This window comes from Salvelinus fontinalis, chromosome 19 (genome assembly GCF_029448725.1).
Source record: "Salvelinus fontinalis isolate EN_2023a chromosome 19, ASM2944872v1, whole genome shotgun sequence".
Lineage (NCBI taxonomy): Eukaryota > Metazoa > Chordata > Actinopteri > Salmoniformes > Salmonidae > Salvelinus > Salvelinus fontinalis.
The window spans coordinates 19757595-19772800 of NC_074683.1; the positions used below are offsets into that span (position 1 = coordinate 19757595).

The 15206-nt window shown below is 40.2% G+C and overlaps 1 protein-coding gene across 7 annotated transcripts in view; it reads right to left on the reverse strand.

The window, feature by feature from the left end:
• The window catches only part of pcbp3 (poly(rC) binding protein 3), a 177645-nt gene that overhangs the window by 145504 nt on the left and 16935 nt on the right, over positions 1 to 15206 (reverse strand). For 6 of the 7 annotated variants that reach the window (XM_055871009.1, XM_055871007.1, XM_055871012.1 and 3 more), the window contains exons 2-4: positions 6031 to 6123; positions 5538 to 5648; positions 4451 to 4595 (exon numbers count right to left, since the gene is read on the reverse strand). The exons of the other annotated variant lie outside the window; for it this stretch is intronic. The gene's annotated coding sequence lies outside the window, so the exon portion shown is untranslated. The remainder of the gene's footprint in view (positions 1 to 4450; positions 4596 to 5537; positions 5649 to 6030; positions 6124 to 15206) is intronic. 7 annotated transcript variants of the gene reach the window in all.

Here is a 15206-nt window from a genome sequence, read left to right on the forward strand (position 1 = left end):
TAGACAGCCTGGGTTTCACTTTTGGTTTGTGGGTGTTTGTTGCCATGTCAGTGTTGTTGGGTATTATATGCAAATGATGGCATATTTAAGTAGTGATCATTTATCATGCATACCACAGCTACACCAGAGCTAGTGGGAACCAGACCTAGCTTGCTACACCAAGGAGCTGAGTGTGTGTCAGTAGTTTTGTGGTAAGTAGGTGTGTGGCTGTGGTCAGTAGCTGTGGTCAGTAGCTGTGGTCAGCAGTTGTGGTCAGCAGTTTTGGTCAGTAGTGGTGTGGCTGTGGTCATTAGTTGTGTGGTCAGTAGTTTTGGTCAGCAGTTTTGTGGTTGTGGTCAGTAGTTGTGGTCAGTCGTTATGGTCAGTAGTGGTGTGGCTGTGGTCATTAGTTGTGGTCAGTAGTTTTGTGGTTGTGGTCAGTAGTTTTTGTGGTCAGTGGTTGTGGGCAGCTAGAAATCTTATCTGTATCATTCCAGGGTGTCCAGACCAGGGAAGCATTAGAAATCTTCTCTGTAGTGTTCCAGGTCATGCCATAATTTAGTTATTTTGGAAGATAGTGTATTTCACCCTGTTGGCTGAAATCATATTTTTTCAAAGCCATTTTAGCTATCGCACTAGGTGTTTGGTCTGAACAGATTCACAAATCATGGGAATTTGTCGCCCTATGAAGACGTTGTCTCCCTCTGAGGCAACCCCCCATGCAGTTGCCTTGGCAGGCCTGATCCCTCCATAGCTAAAGCCAGTGTGAGAAACATGCTAACAAATGTTTGTGCTATGAAACTATGAAACTAAATAAATACTGCATTCTGTTGCTCGATTCATGATAGTGTTAGACAAACCAATGAAAGTGAACTTCAAAACGTGAAGTACTGTAGTTTATTGGAATTTGCAGCTGTTGTTGGCAAGTAATGAATCTGCCAGCTTCTGACATGACTATGTCCTTACATCTGCGAAAGTTTAACAGACACCCTCTCCATTAAACTGCTCATGACGTTTAATGCCTTAATTTCCTCTCCTGGTGTTTTAATTATTACGTCGATTGAGCGTTCCCTATACAAGCTCATTATGCGATTTCATTTGATTTGTGCTAGTAAAAGCTCAATGGCAAAATAAAATAATGTCGCTAGTAGAGGCTGTACTACTGTCTGACAAATTCTACGTAGTGTTATGCTCTAACTCAGAGAAGGCAGTGATGTGTGTGCGCACGTACATGCTTGTGTGTGCATCTGTGTTTGTGTGAGAGAGAATATGTCTTTTTGTTTGTACTCTGTACTAAGGAGAGCAAGATAAATGCCAGTGCCTGCACACTACTTCAAAGTTGTTGAAGGAGTACGGCAGAGGAAATTAGACTGCCTCCCTGTGTACTGGTCTGACAGATTAGTTTATGAGTTATGAACACATTAATAAATGCTGCATTTATAAAAGGTGCAACATATCCAGAAGAAAAACAAAAAAACGACCCCCCCCCCCCCCCCCCCCTTCCCCCCTTTCGTCCAAGCAGTGATGATGACGGTGGCCGTTAAACTCAAACAGATATTAAAAAGACTAATCTTTGGCCCATCTTGATCATTCACTCTCACGCAGATGGGCCCCTATGTAATGCGCCCGTCTGACACGAGTGTCACTCAGCTCAAAGTGCAGACTCAGAAGAAACCCTAGACAACCACATCTGCCTGCCTGCACATAGTCCTAGCAGTATAACTATCTGCCACAGTTATATGAACCAATATATATTTGTATACGTTGCAATGTCTGCACTTCTGACAAACTGAGAATGGTAAAATAGCTCCTATTCTCTCACATCCTTGAGAATGAGAAAATACTATGACAGCCATGATCTCTCGAAGAGTGACCTAACTGTTTACCACCCTCCCTTTGTGTAGACCTATCTTGCATTGCTGACTGGTCCCATAGACTGGACGTCACATTGTATACGTTAACCTGGGACACTTAAATGAGTTTGGTATGGTAACATAAGACAGATGGTTACTTAAGGTAAAAACCAAAGTAGGGTGGTTGGTCGGGATTGATGGATGGGCTGTAACACTAACGTCTAGCAATCCCAACTACTTATCAAGTTAGCTAACCCTTCCACTAACCTTAACCATTTTAGCTAACCCTCCCTTTAACCCTAACCTTAACCCTTAGCTAACCCTTCCCCTAACCCTTTAAACTAACTCCGAAACTTAGCCTTAACCCCTAGCCTAGCTAACGTTAGCCAGCTAGCTAACATTAGCCAACTAGCTAGAAATTGTAACATATCATATGTTTTACAAATTCATAACATATAGCTAGTATAACTAGCAACTGTAACCCATTGATTCGGGTTGAAAAATAAATGCTGCGCTCTTGGAATGGCATGCTTTAAGCACTACTAAAAAGTGCTATTTACATGTGAAAATGAATGCCGTATGCTGCATTTGCTATAAGCCTATTTTGTCGCCTGCCTCTGTTTTGGTAAAAAGCTGAGGGATGGGCCTGGAGAAATGTAACCACTCTCAGATTAATAGACAGAGCTATGGATGCAAGGACTGACCATCCATGTTATGAGGTTATACAGTGTTTGTTTACATTTCCAATGTTTACAAACATTGGAGAAAAACAAGCTTATATTGTATAAGTCCAAAAACGGATGTAGCAACTACAGATTCCCCCTTAAGTCTATCAAAAGTGTGCGAGTTTGAGAATGTGTCAATTAGGCCTATGGATTTTTTTTATCAGCATGAATTAGATTGAGCAATAAAAGCCTCACTTTTATTCTATAGGCTGGGATCCGCACTATGCAGCTGTTGCAAGAGCGCAGTTTTCACTGTCTGTGAACTGGTTTGAAAACAATGATTGATAGGCAGTTTAAACTTCTTTCAACCATTATTCAGTTCAAATACACATTTAGATTTGTGAACAGCCATCCACAACAACCACAATCCGTAAGGCGCAAATAGCTAAATGAAAGAGCAGCAATGTAATTTACATCAATGCGCTATGTAGATATCAATAATAAGTGATATCCGTATCGCCGTAGGCTACACCACTGCTGTCATCCTTACCTCCAAGAGTTTATTCAAGTTGGATAATCTTTGGATGCCGACAGCAGTTGCATCATTGGAAGACATATCTTGGACTGTAGCCTACAAAAGCCTATTCCTGTTCTTGAATGTCATTTGAGAAACATCCTTTCTGAATTTAAAAGTAATCCTTGAAGTAATCATCTAGTTTTTCAAAATGATCTGAAATTTCTCGCAATATTTTTGCTGGCTACGTAACGGATGACAGTTACAGGTTTTTTGTAAACCCTTACATGTAACGGATTACATGGAATCTGTTACTCCCCAACCCTGCATATAGTACGTTTTGCTAATTCGTAACATACTGTACATTTTGCTAATTTGTAACATATAATATGTTTGCAAATTCGTAAATATAGTACGATTCCATAACATATAGTATGTTTTGAAAATTCGTAACATATTGTACGTTTGCAAATTCGTAACATATAATACAAATTGTAATCCGTAACATATTATACAAAATGGGTGATGGACATCCACTAATTAATACATACCATAGGACACGTAAGGTATCATACTAAATGGAGTGTCCCGGATATACATACAAAATAATACAAATAGTCAGAGACCAGGTTGTGCTTTTGCCAAAGATACAGTCAACTTTTGGTGTTTCGCTCTCACCATTTTATCTCTTTATGATCTAACATGTACATAAGTAACGGCTGAACTCTGGGCGTGAGTCTGTGTCAGTTATTTTTACTCATGACTCGGCAGCTCCTGAACTGGTCACCCTTGAGCAAAAGCTGCCAATGTGGCGAAACTAGTTAGGATGACAAAAGGACAAAATCTCCCTGGGGAGTAACATCCCTGGTGGAAAGGAAGCAATGTGATGCAACGACTTTGTGGATGATACAACACAGGGATTATAACGACGACTGACATTTTGTATGTCACTCGTCCACACGTAAGGGCAGGCGACATTGGGGACAATTTTTCTTCGAAATGACTTGCCAGTAATTTATCTGATCAAAAATGATGTTATAGTGAAACAAAACATCAGCAAAATGGTTTATAAACCATTTTCAATCCTGTGTACAACTTAGTATTTTACAAAGAAGGAGATGCAACCAAAATCCTGAATAAAAAAGTATGAATCATCCCATCCTAAATCACCCATCGACGCCTATCAGCACTACCGTTAGAGAAAACTTAACAGAAAACCTCTGTCTCTGTCAGGAATAAAGCTTTCCTAGACGGACACAACAAAAGAGGAAAACTAACATCGTGGTATGGAATGGAGACGAGGTCAATACCCAATTTAAACTCAGCCAACTCAGGGAAACCCTTGCGGGCCAATTTCCAATTACAATTAGTAGTATTAGTACAGAGCTTCTTCGGAGCCCCATGTAGCAAAAGAAAAGAGATGAGGTAGCCTTACTCACCAGAGTTGCGCTAGGTCGTGGGTTCTCAGGGCATTAATGGAGCCGTTTGGCAGAGAGCAGAGGGGACGACCGAGCACAGCTGCGTCTCCGTGCAGATCAGTTCATCAGTCTTTAGACTTGTTTCCAGGTTGATAACCGGCCCATTCTACACAGCCAGAGCACCAAACATTGAAAGTCAACATCTAGATGGGGCTAATTGACATGACAAATACAATCATGCGTCTCTTATCTCTTCTGGTTCATACGCTCTACGGCAGTAGACCAGACCTTGTTCAGGCAAGGCCTTCATGTACCGTTAGCTAAAGAGGAAAAGGGCCACCGAGCGAAAAGGCAAGCACATGTGCATGTGGACTGGGTTACTTCATCTTCATGCGTTTTGCTAAGTTCTCTCATTTAGGGAAAAATAGCAAAAAGGAATCGTTACAGTAAACTACACCATTATGTATGTCCCATCATTTCCTCTTTCAATTATAGTGGGGCATCATTTATAATGAATTCAGAGATGCCAAGCTATAATGTCAATCTGTCTCTCTGTGTATTTATGCGGATGTTGTGGGCATGTGCATGCATTTCTAAATGCATGTGTGATTAGGTTTTTGTTTGTGTATATGTGGGAATGTATGTGTGATTGATTGAATGGTTGACTGATGGTGTGTGTAAGCATGTGTGCATGTACGTATCTGTGCTGCATTGCCGTATCTACTCATAGATATTCTTGTTACAGTTTCGACGGGCTAACCTAGCTTCTATTTGCTACAGATATCAATCATAGCTTTGTTCATATTCATGGGTTTTGGCTGAGAGGTGGATTATTCTTGATTTCATACTTATTTCATGTTAATTTACACCAGGAAGTCCCATTGAAGTCAAATACCTTTTTTCAAGGGAGACCTGGGTCATGTTCATTAGGCACTAAAATGATGAAAACGGACTGAAGATGGGAGGGAAAACCTGAACTTGTCCAATAAGAAAGGCTTATTTTTGGTTCCCATTGCAAAATGTTTTATAACACTTACAATTGCGTGGCCCTAATGAACATGACCCAGGCCGAGAAAGGCAGATCATTGAGGTGTGATTGTTCTCTCACCAAAAAGGGATCCCAAAAGTCTCCTGGGTTTTCTCTTCCAGGTCATGTGACCTTGTGCTGTCAACCTTCCAGAGGACTGGGGAGACTTCTGTCTGTCCAGTGCCGTTCCACCTGGAACAGGAGAGATGGACAGACGGTCATGAGGTAATGGTGGAATACAGTAAAATGTCATGTACATGGTATACTAGAATATATCATCACAATAATGGGTTACAGTGGTGAATGTCTCTGCTGTGCTGTTATACAGTATATTGTTTGCTCTGACATTGTAATTGTAATTTCCAGTTATACATTTTAGGTAATTTGGTTTTAGGGGGCAGTTATTAAATAATTTGAAAAACTCTGTGGCAGTTACATTAATTTGTCAAGACCTACCCCCACATTTTATGGACAAGTGCAGGCAAGAGCATCAATGTTGACAAGAGATTAAATGTGAAGTAAAAGCTAAGAAACTTAAGGTACACAGCATTAACCCACCTATATTAGTACTTACCTGAGCAATGCTTCCTTGGTGACCACTTCGAATGGTATAACAGTGTCCAATAATATGTTCCTCTTCAGGTTTATATTGGATTCGTTGGAAAAACTGGAAGAAAGAAATCACAGCTAAAGATAATACCTCAGTAATAAAGTAGTGCCCTATGATACTCACTCTCCATGAATATCAATTCATTAATAGAGAAAGAATAAATGCTGTACTGTGTTTTTACCTACATTCTACCAGTATGTCTCAAATCAATAAAAATGAATGCGTTTCATATAACAATGTGGTATTTTACAGCCTGTAAAAACACATGTATATAGACTCATTTTCACTGTATTATTGACTGTATGTTTGTTTTACTCCATGTGTAACTATGTGTTGTTGTATGTGTCGAACTGCTTTGCTTTATCTTGGCCAGGTCGCAATTGTAAATGAGAACGTGTTCTCAATTTGCCTACCTGGTTAAATAAATAAATAAAAATAGTCCCATGTGTTAAATTAAGCCATTTCAAGACATCCCAGGCAGGGCCGGCCCTAGCCTTTTGGGGGCCCTAAGCAAGATTTGGTTGCCCCCCCCACTTCGGGGGCAAAACATTTTAGTAGCCCCCCTCTTGATGGCAGAGAGAAGCATTTAAGTTTTAAAGTACATTTCCTTTAAAGTTACACATTTTGCCATGGGGAGTAGAGACAATGTTGCAGTTTTGAAGCAACATTTCTGCAATTCTTCACATTTTGCCATAGGGCAGAGAACAGTTTAGAAATGTTATGACATTTCATGCATTTCTAATATTTTTGCCTAGACTTAACTTCTCTTGGGTAGGGGGCAGCATTTGGAATTTTGGATGAAAAGCATGCCCAAATTAAACTGCCAGCTACTCATCCCCAGAAGATAAGATATGCATATTATTAGTAGATTTGGATACAAAACACTCAAGTTTCTAAAACTGTTTGAATCATGTCTGTGAGTATAACATAACTTATTTAGCAGGCGAAACCCCGAGGACAAACCATTCAGATAAAAAAAAAATTGAGATCACTCTCTTTTCAATTCATTGGGAAACCAGTTTTCTAAGGGACCTTCTTGCAGTTCCTACCGCTTCCACTGGATGTCAACAGTCTTTAGAAATTGACTGAGGTTATTCCTTTGTGTAATGAAGAAATATGGCCATCTTGAAGGAGGGTCACTCGAAGTGTCCTGTTTGTTAGAAGCGCGTGACCAGAAAGCTAGCTACAGTTGGTTTTAATCCTGTATTGAACACAGATCAATCCGTCTTCAATTTGATCGATTTATTTACGAAAAAAAAATACCTAAAGTTGTATTACAAAAGTAGTTTGACATTTTTTGGCAAAGTTTACAGGTAACCTTTGAGATATTTTGTAGTCACGTTTCACAATTTGGAACCGGTGTTTTTCTGGATCAAACGCGCCAAATAAATTGACAGTTTGGATAAATATTGACGGAATTAATCGAACAAAAGGACCATTTGTGATGTTTATGGGACTTATTGGAGTGCCAACAACAGAAGCTCGTCAAAGGTAAGGAATTAATTATATTTTTATTTCTGTGTTTTGTCGTGCCTGCAGGGTTGAAAAATGCTTCTCTCTTTGTTTACAATGGTGCTATCCTCAGATAATAGCATTGTTTGCTTTCGCCGAAAAGCCTATTTGAATTCTGACATGTTGGCTGGATTTGCAACCAGTGTAGCTTTAATTTGATATCTTTCATGTGTGATTTAATGAAAGTTTGATTTTTATAGTAATTAATTTGAATTTGGCGCTCTGCATTTTTTCTGTCTTTTTTGCCAAGTGAGACAGTAGCGTCCCGCCTAAACTCAGATTTTTGGATATAAATATGAACTTTACCGAACAAAACATACATGTATTGTGTAACATGAAGTCCTATGAGTGTCATCTGATGAAGATCATCAAAGGTTAGTGATTAATTTTATCTCTATTTCTGCTGTTTGTTAATCCTCTCTTTGGCTGGAAAAATGGCTATGTTTTTCTGTGACTTGGCTCTAACGTAACATAATCGTTTGGTGTGCTTTCGTCGTAAAACCTTTTTGAAATCGGACACTTTGGCTGGATTTACAACAAGTGTATCTTTAAAATGGTGTAAAATACCTGTATGTTTGAGGAATTTAAATTGTGGGATTTCTGTTGTTTTGAATTTGGAGCCCTGCAGTTTCACTGGCTGTTGACGCTACCGTCCCACATACCCTAGCCATGTTTGAATGACATCTGAGTGAGAGTGACAAACAAAATCAATGGTGGCCCCCTGGAGATCAGGGCCCTTGGGCAAATACCCTGCGTGCCCGGTCGGTATTCGACCATGATTATTACAAGTTTAGACAGCTGGCTAGACTACTTGCTTATGCCTGGAGCCGGCCACTACTCCAGGGGAAAAGAAGGGAATCATTATGAATTGTATCCATTGATCCACATCCCTTTTGTGAGGATACAAGGCACATGTTGGTAGCTTTTATTGTGTCCACAGCTCCCTCTGCTGGCTTGTACCATGAATTCAGCAGCATGGGATGGGGAGCTATGTGATTGTGAATAGAATAAATGCAAGCATGCATGCACACAGACACACACACACACACACACACAATGATATCCAATACTTTTTGGCCTTCAATAACAACAATGTTAAATTCACATTAATGATGTGTTGAGGGAAGGTGGGGGAGTGAGGATGTTACATGGTGCCTTCAGGGCCCGTATTTAAAAAATGTTCCAGAGTTGAAGTGCTGATCTAGGATCAGGTCCCTCCCTGTCCGTATATTCTTATTCAGCATGATCTAAAAGGCAAACCTGATCCCACATCAGCACTCCTACTCTGAGACTCTTGTGAATCCTGGCTCTGACTTGCTCCAGTGTGAAGATTCCCCTAGATACAGATCTAGGATCAGCTTTTCTAGTCCTAACCTTAACTATTAGTGGGGGAAATGCAAAACGGACCCAAGATCAGCCCTACACCACTTTCCAACTGAGATTGATTTACTAGGGGAGGACACTGCCCTCTGCTGGATTATCACATTCACTTTCACACAATAATCAATAATACACCACAAAATCTTAGCCTGGCATAACCCTTAGCCAAGCCATGCCAGACGCAGAATGTACACAACATTCCATGGTTGCTAGATGATGATATATTCTGTTAAATATTTGTCTATTTATCTTCAATGGAAATTGCTGCGGAATTTAGAAAGTTTAACAAGCCTCCCTGGATCAGAACATTTGTCTGATGTATTCAACCCCCATCCCCAAGACATCCCTCTACTAGTCTACATGAAATGATAAAAGACAGGGACAGATAGGCGCACACAGAGAACGGGAGCTTATCTTCCTCCTCGGAACTAGGGTGGCGTATGGTGATTGGATCTCTCCTCTGACAGAGCCAATGGCGAGAATTGCAGAGGTGAAACTCTATTACAACGCAGCATTGAAGTCAGTAAAGGGCCTCGGCACATGAATCCGATATTAATGTGTAATGATATCTAAAAAGCCTAATACTTTATCCTCGCTTATTCCTCCTTTAATTTCCTCTTTAAATATCCTCACTTTTAGAGATTAGCGTTTGACCCCTGTTCAGGACTATAGGCTGTTCTGATAGTAATAGCACATGCACATCCGTCTGTCTGAGCAGATTTGTTGAGATGGAGGCAGGGAGAATAAATGAAATAGGTATATAGATCTACAGAGTAGTTAACCTTTTATAAGACTGTGGGGCAAGTACATTTTTCCAGGTCTATACTGTATGGCCCTTATAAGAATGCCTCTCTGACATGCCTCTCTGACATGTACCATAAGGATTCAAGTCAGTTCTGTTCATATGTCTATCTGCAACATTCCACACTGTTCGCCTACTGAATGAGGCCAAGGCATTGGATTGACGTGTGACCACCTGACATTGATAATGCACTGATCGTCCATGTGATTGGAGCAAAACTACTACTCAGAAGCTTGAGGGCTGCATTTAAATGCAACTTAATTCGTAAGCATCAATGTCTCTTTCCACATTGAATTGAATACTGGTGTATCTATAAAGTAGGAGTAAACAAAATACAAGCAAATGCCAAATGATTACTTCATAAAGAACATACATCCTATAACCGCAAATCGTTATTCCCTGAGGTTAGCACAGTTTTCAATTTAAGACCACCATTTTATGTTCCCAAATAAGTCACTCATATCTTTTTGCCTTACAGAACATATCATACAATATTAATCCAACCTAAACAATTTATATGATGAGTATTAATAATGAATCGCAGGCCCCTACGAAAGCTTGCTACAAAACACAAGCCGTCAGGGGGAGGCAAACCGATAAATCTCTATATCCATATTATCTCCGGAGGAGTAAAAGGAGCTGTGCTCTTTGCGAGATACAGAATGGGCAATTTATATATTTACCAACAGGGGATCCATTTTGTATCTGTAGAGTAACAATGATTCAAAAGGAGAAAGATTTCAAAATGAAATATACATACTTCTTAAGTGAACCAATTCGGACTGCTGAAAACACGACACTTTGGACTGCCGAAACCATAAAGTGCATTATGCCTGTATTCATTAAGCCAAAAGCGGTCCCACATTTTTTAAACGGGCAAATGAAGTCTCTTGAGAGGGTATTTGGTGCAGACTCATGGACTACTCATTGAGGAAAATATATGAATTCTCATTGGTTAGTTTCATTACAATGATTAGATTGAAGTGGTGATTTATTCATGTAGAGGAAATAAATACTTGATCCTCTGGATCTTTCCACAGATTTGGTTTAAAAAACCCATTAACAATACAACGATGGAAAAAAATAACTGAATAATATACATTTTGACTAACCAACTGAATAGAACAGGCTCATTTTAGAGTACAGGAATGGATCTGCCATCAATTTGATAATACATTTCATAAGTACTACATCAATGCACAGACCATAGGGAAACAGCGCACCTCTGTCTCTGTATGTTTAGCCCATGGATCTGATGCTGTCTGGAGCAAAAGAGTATAGCATGTTGCCGCCGTAGCATTTGATTGATTGATGCCAGCAAGCATTTGGCCTCCCTTGATAAAAAATGATAAAATAATTAGCCAATCAGCATTGAGCTGAACTCAACTGTGGGTTGTCCTGGTGCAGCAAAACCAACCCAAACGAGGCCGGTTTGGATTTGGCTTCAGACCAATCAAATCACTTCCTAAGCAAAACATCATCTTCAGAAAAACTGATCTGCTTGTGTTGATGTCCTGCAGTAGCTAGCTTGCTAAATCGGCCCATTCCTAAGCCATGGATGGAGACAGGGATTTAGACTTGTGGTTTTGACTAAAATCTCTGTACAGAGAGATCTAACCATAAATGAATATGCTGTGCCACTGGCCTGATACGATTGAAGTTCAATATGTAGCCTAGATCCCAGCAAGCACAGTGGATCTGGGCCGATTCCGGCTGAGAGTCGGGGCACTCGGCTGAGAGTCAGACTCGGCCAACGTCATGTCGGCCGAGTTTGGGCCGCCTTCGGCCCAGTCTTACTTACGGCTAGGATGTGGGGATTGAGCTCGGGCTGATTCCGGTGTGAGTTATCTGGCCCAAATGTATTACTTGGGGCTTGGGCCGATTTGGTCTACTCTCTGACAGATGATTACATGGGCTGCTTTATATAATTAACATTTCATTTTTTATTTTTCCATATTTTGTTAATTATTTCTGTAATCAAAAATATTCTTTACGTGAAATTCTTTAAGAGTCCTGTTTTAGGTATATTTTAGTATTTTGATACTTTGTGCAAGGCAATTGATAAGCAATAGAAACTTTGTGGATGGAGCCTCCCGAGTGGTCTAAGACACTGCAAACTTCGTTCCTACAGATGCTGGTTCAAGACCCGTGCCGGCCGCGACCGGGAGACCCATGAGGCGACGCACAATTGTCCCAGCGTTGTCTGAGTTAGAGGAGGGTTTGGCTGGCCGGGATGTCCTTGTCCCATCCCTCGATTCAATGAGGGGAGCTAGTAGGCTCACATTAACTAACTAGCTAGCTAGCTAGCTAACTTTCCTGGTACATTGTTGCCCATGCGAGGAAGTCAGCCAGCATTTTAGCCTGGTAGCCCATGACAACAAAAACTTAAAGTGTACTGTATAACAGAGCCATAGACCGAAAGAGAGGAGGATCACATTGGCGTTCAACTAGTCTACAAGTAGGGTGATTCCCAATTTGTTTACTTATGCACACACATGCGTACACACACAGAGAAACCAGTACCATGGACAGCCACATGATATTTAGAGACATTGATTGGCCTAAATTGTTATTGGTATCTTTAAGTTTGTTTTCAGTGTATTAAACTAAGCATATATAGTATTGTTGATTTGATGTTTAAGTTGAAATAGCGGAGGCAGTTCTCCTGTTGTCTTTGTGCTGACTTGCGATAACTCTGTGGTTTTAAATCAGTAGTTGTTCAGTAAATTGTCAAAAACATGAACTTGCTTGACAATTCTGCAGGTGATATAACTGTTTGTTACATGCAGTATTTGCTTTGTGGACTTCACTGGACACGTTGCTCTCCGGTTTTGTGATGAAAGAAACGTAAGTGTGGAATTTATTCCACCAGTGTGTGACTGCTGTCTTTTTGTTGTCATGGCCTTATTGTATGTCTCCGTGGCGTATGAACGAATGGGTTATAGAGCAAACTAGGCAATTAACGCAACATAGTTGTAAGATGGCTTTTTTACTGACTCGGCTTGGCTTCCTCAGTGATTTTACCCACACACTGCAACAGCAAATTCTTCAAATAGAAGCAGTTGATTTGGCCACATTATTTGAATATCCTTAAATACACAGAAAATAAGTATTTAAAGTACAAATACTTAAATACACATATATTTGAACTCAGGTCTTGTTGCACTATAGCCTCACTCCCCAGCTTGAAATGTCTACACCTTCGCTATTGGATTAGTACCTTTTCGGTGGCACAACTGGCTATGATGGTGTCACTTGTGTTTGCGAAGCAGAGGACCCTAGATCAGTCGCAGACGTGTGAGGAAGGAAGCTATACTGTTGAGCAAGCACAGTGACATAGTTACTATTGGACAGTACAAAGGTTTTTAAACTATTCATCAAATATCAATGATATAGTTGAAGTCGGAAGTTTACATACACCTTAGCAAAATACATTACTTTGAAGGTAGGCCTTGTAATACATCCACAGGTACACCTCCAATTGACTCAAATGATGTCAATTAGCCTATCAGAAGCTTCTAAAGCCATGACATCATTTTCTGAAATTTTCCAAGCTGTTTAAAGGCACAGTCAACTTAGTGTATGCAAACTTCTGACCCACTGGAATTGTGATACAGTGAATTTTAAGTGAAATAATCTGTAAACAATTGTTTGAAAAATGACTTGTCATTCACAAAGTAAATGTAGTTGCTAACGAGAAATGTGTGGAGTGGTTGAAAAACAAGTTTTAATGACTCCAATCTAAGTGCATGTAAACTTCCGACTTCAACTGTACATAGATCAGTAATGTAAGTACAGCAGCATCATTCATACACCCCCCCCCCCCCCCCCCCCCCGTCATTCTATGTCATGGAAAGAGCATGTACAAAACATGCTCTTTCCATGACATAGAATTAGATGAAGTTGAGGAGACATAGTTAAAGAAGGTTTTGTGAGACAATTGAGACATGGATTGTGTCATTCAGAGGGTGAATGGGCAAGACACAAGATTTAAGTGCCTTTGGTAGTAGGTGCTAGGCACACCGGTTTGTGTAAAAAAACTGCAACACTGCTGGGTTTTTTTCATGCTCAACCGTTTCCCGTGTGTATCAAGAATGGTCCACCACATTGGAGTCAACATGGGAACACTGTGGAACACTTTCAAAACCTTGTAGAGTCCATGCCCAGACAAATTGAGGCTAATCTGAAAGCAAAAGGGGGTCAACTCAATATTAGGAAGGTGTTCTTAATGTTTTGTACTCTTTCACAATCTGTGCTGGCAAGGAAGTTTTAAGGTACAGTACTTTTGACATACAGTGTTTAAAAAATCCTGACTGAAACGTTTGGGAGCTTCAACATCCAAGGTTCCAGACAGAACATTTAGGGGAGGGGATCTCGTTCTCTCTCTCTCGCACGCACCCACCCACCCACACACATAAACACACACAAACAGGGAAATTGTAAAACTGCTCATACCTAGAAACCCATCAGGAGCTGTAGGATTTAAAATCACTTTTATACAAAAGATTCAGCAGAGGGGCTTAGCTAGCCATAAGAAGTTTTTTAGCAAACACTACATAATGTATGAATTGCTTAATTGCACTATGGGCCACCAGAACTACTTGCATCACATAAGTTTGACTGTGCGTATCATTCCTTGGAGCGCTTTGATGTAGGTTGGGGAGAGCCCATTCACTGTGCAGTAAGATGACTTGCTTTCATGTCATTTTGTGCCACTGTAAAGGGAGGATTAGTAGAGCTATGGGTGTGTCCCAATTTGCATCCTATTCCCTATATAGTGCACTGTTTTACCCTATTGGTCAAAAGTAGTGCATTAAATAGGGAATAGGATGCCATTTTGGGCGTAGCCTATTTTTATACCCAGGTTTACTAAAGTCAATGTGTCAGCTCTTCAGAAAGCAGAAATGCACAGTTTGTGAGGTGACATACCGCATGATATGACATTCTGTGGAAAAAATTGTTCCCTCAAATCAAGACTCTACAAAATAAATATTTGGAAAATATAATCTAGACCAGGAATCACCATTTATGGTCCCGGAGGCTTGAAACAGCCTCAGAAATCACATTTAAAATTAAATTCCCAGTGCACAGGTCATTTGGAATACTTATTTTAAGAGAAAGTAATGCTATTTTAAGAATTTAGAATAAGTCAATGTTCAGCCTCATTAGTTATTGTTATTATGCAGAGAAAAATAAACATGTTATGCCTATTCATTAATATCATAAGATGGCGCTGACGGAGATGGCAGCATCGCGACTAGCTCTTAGAAAACTTTGCCGTATTTCGTTTTTTATGTATACGACTTCCCTGGAGCAGATCCTTTGTTCACTCTCCCCAGAGCAATTGAACTTATTCCAGAGGCCGACCCAAAACATTGCCGGCGAGATGCACCTGCTAGTTCGACTTAGGAGTCGTGCACACCACCCACTGCTTCCGAGTATACTC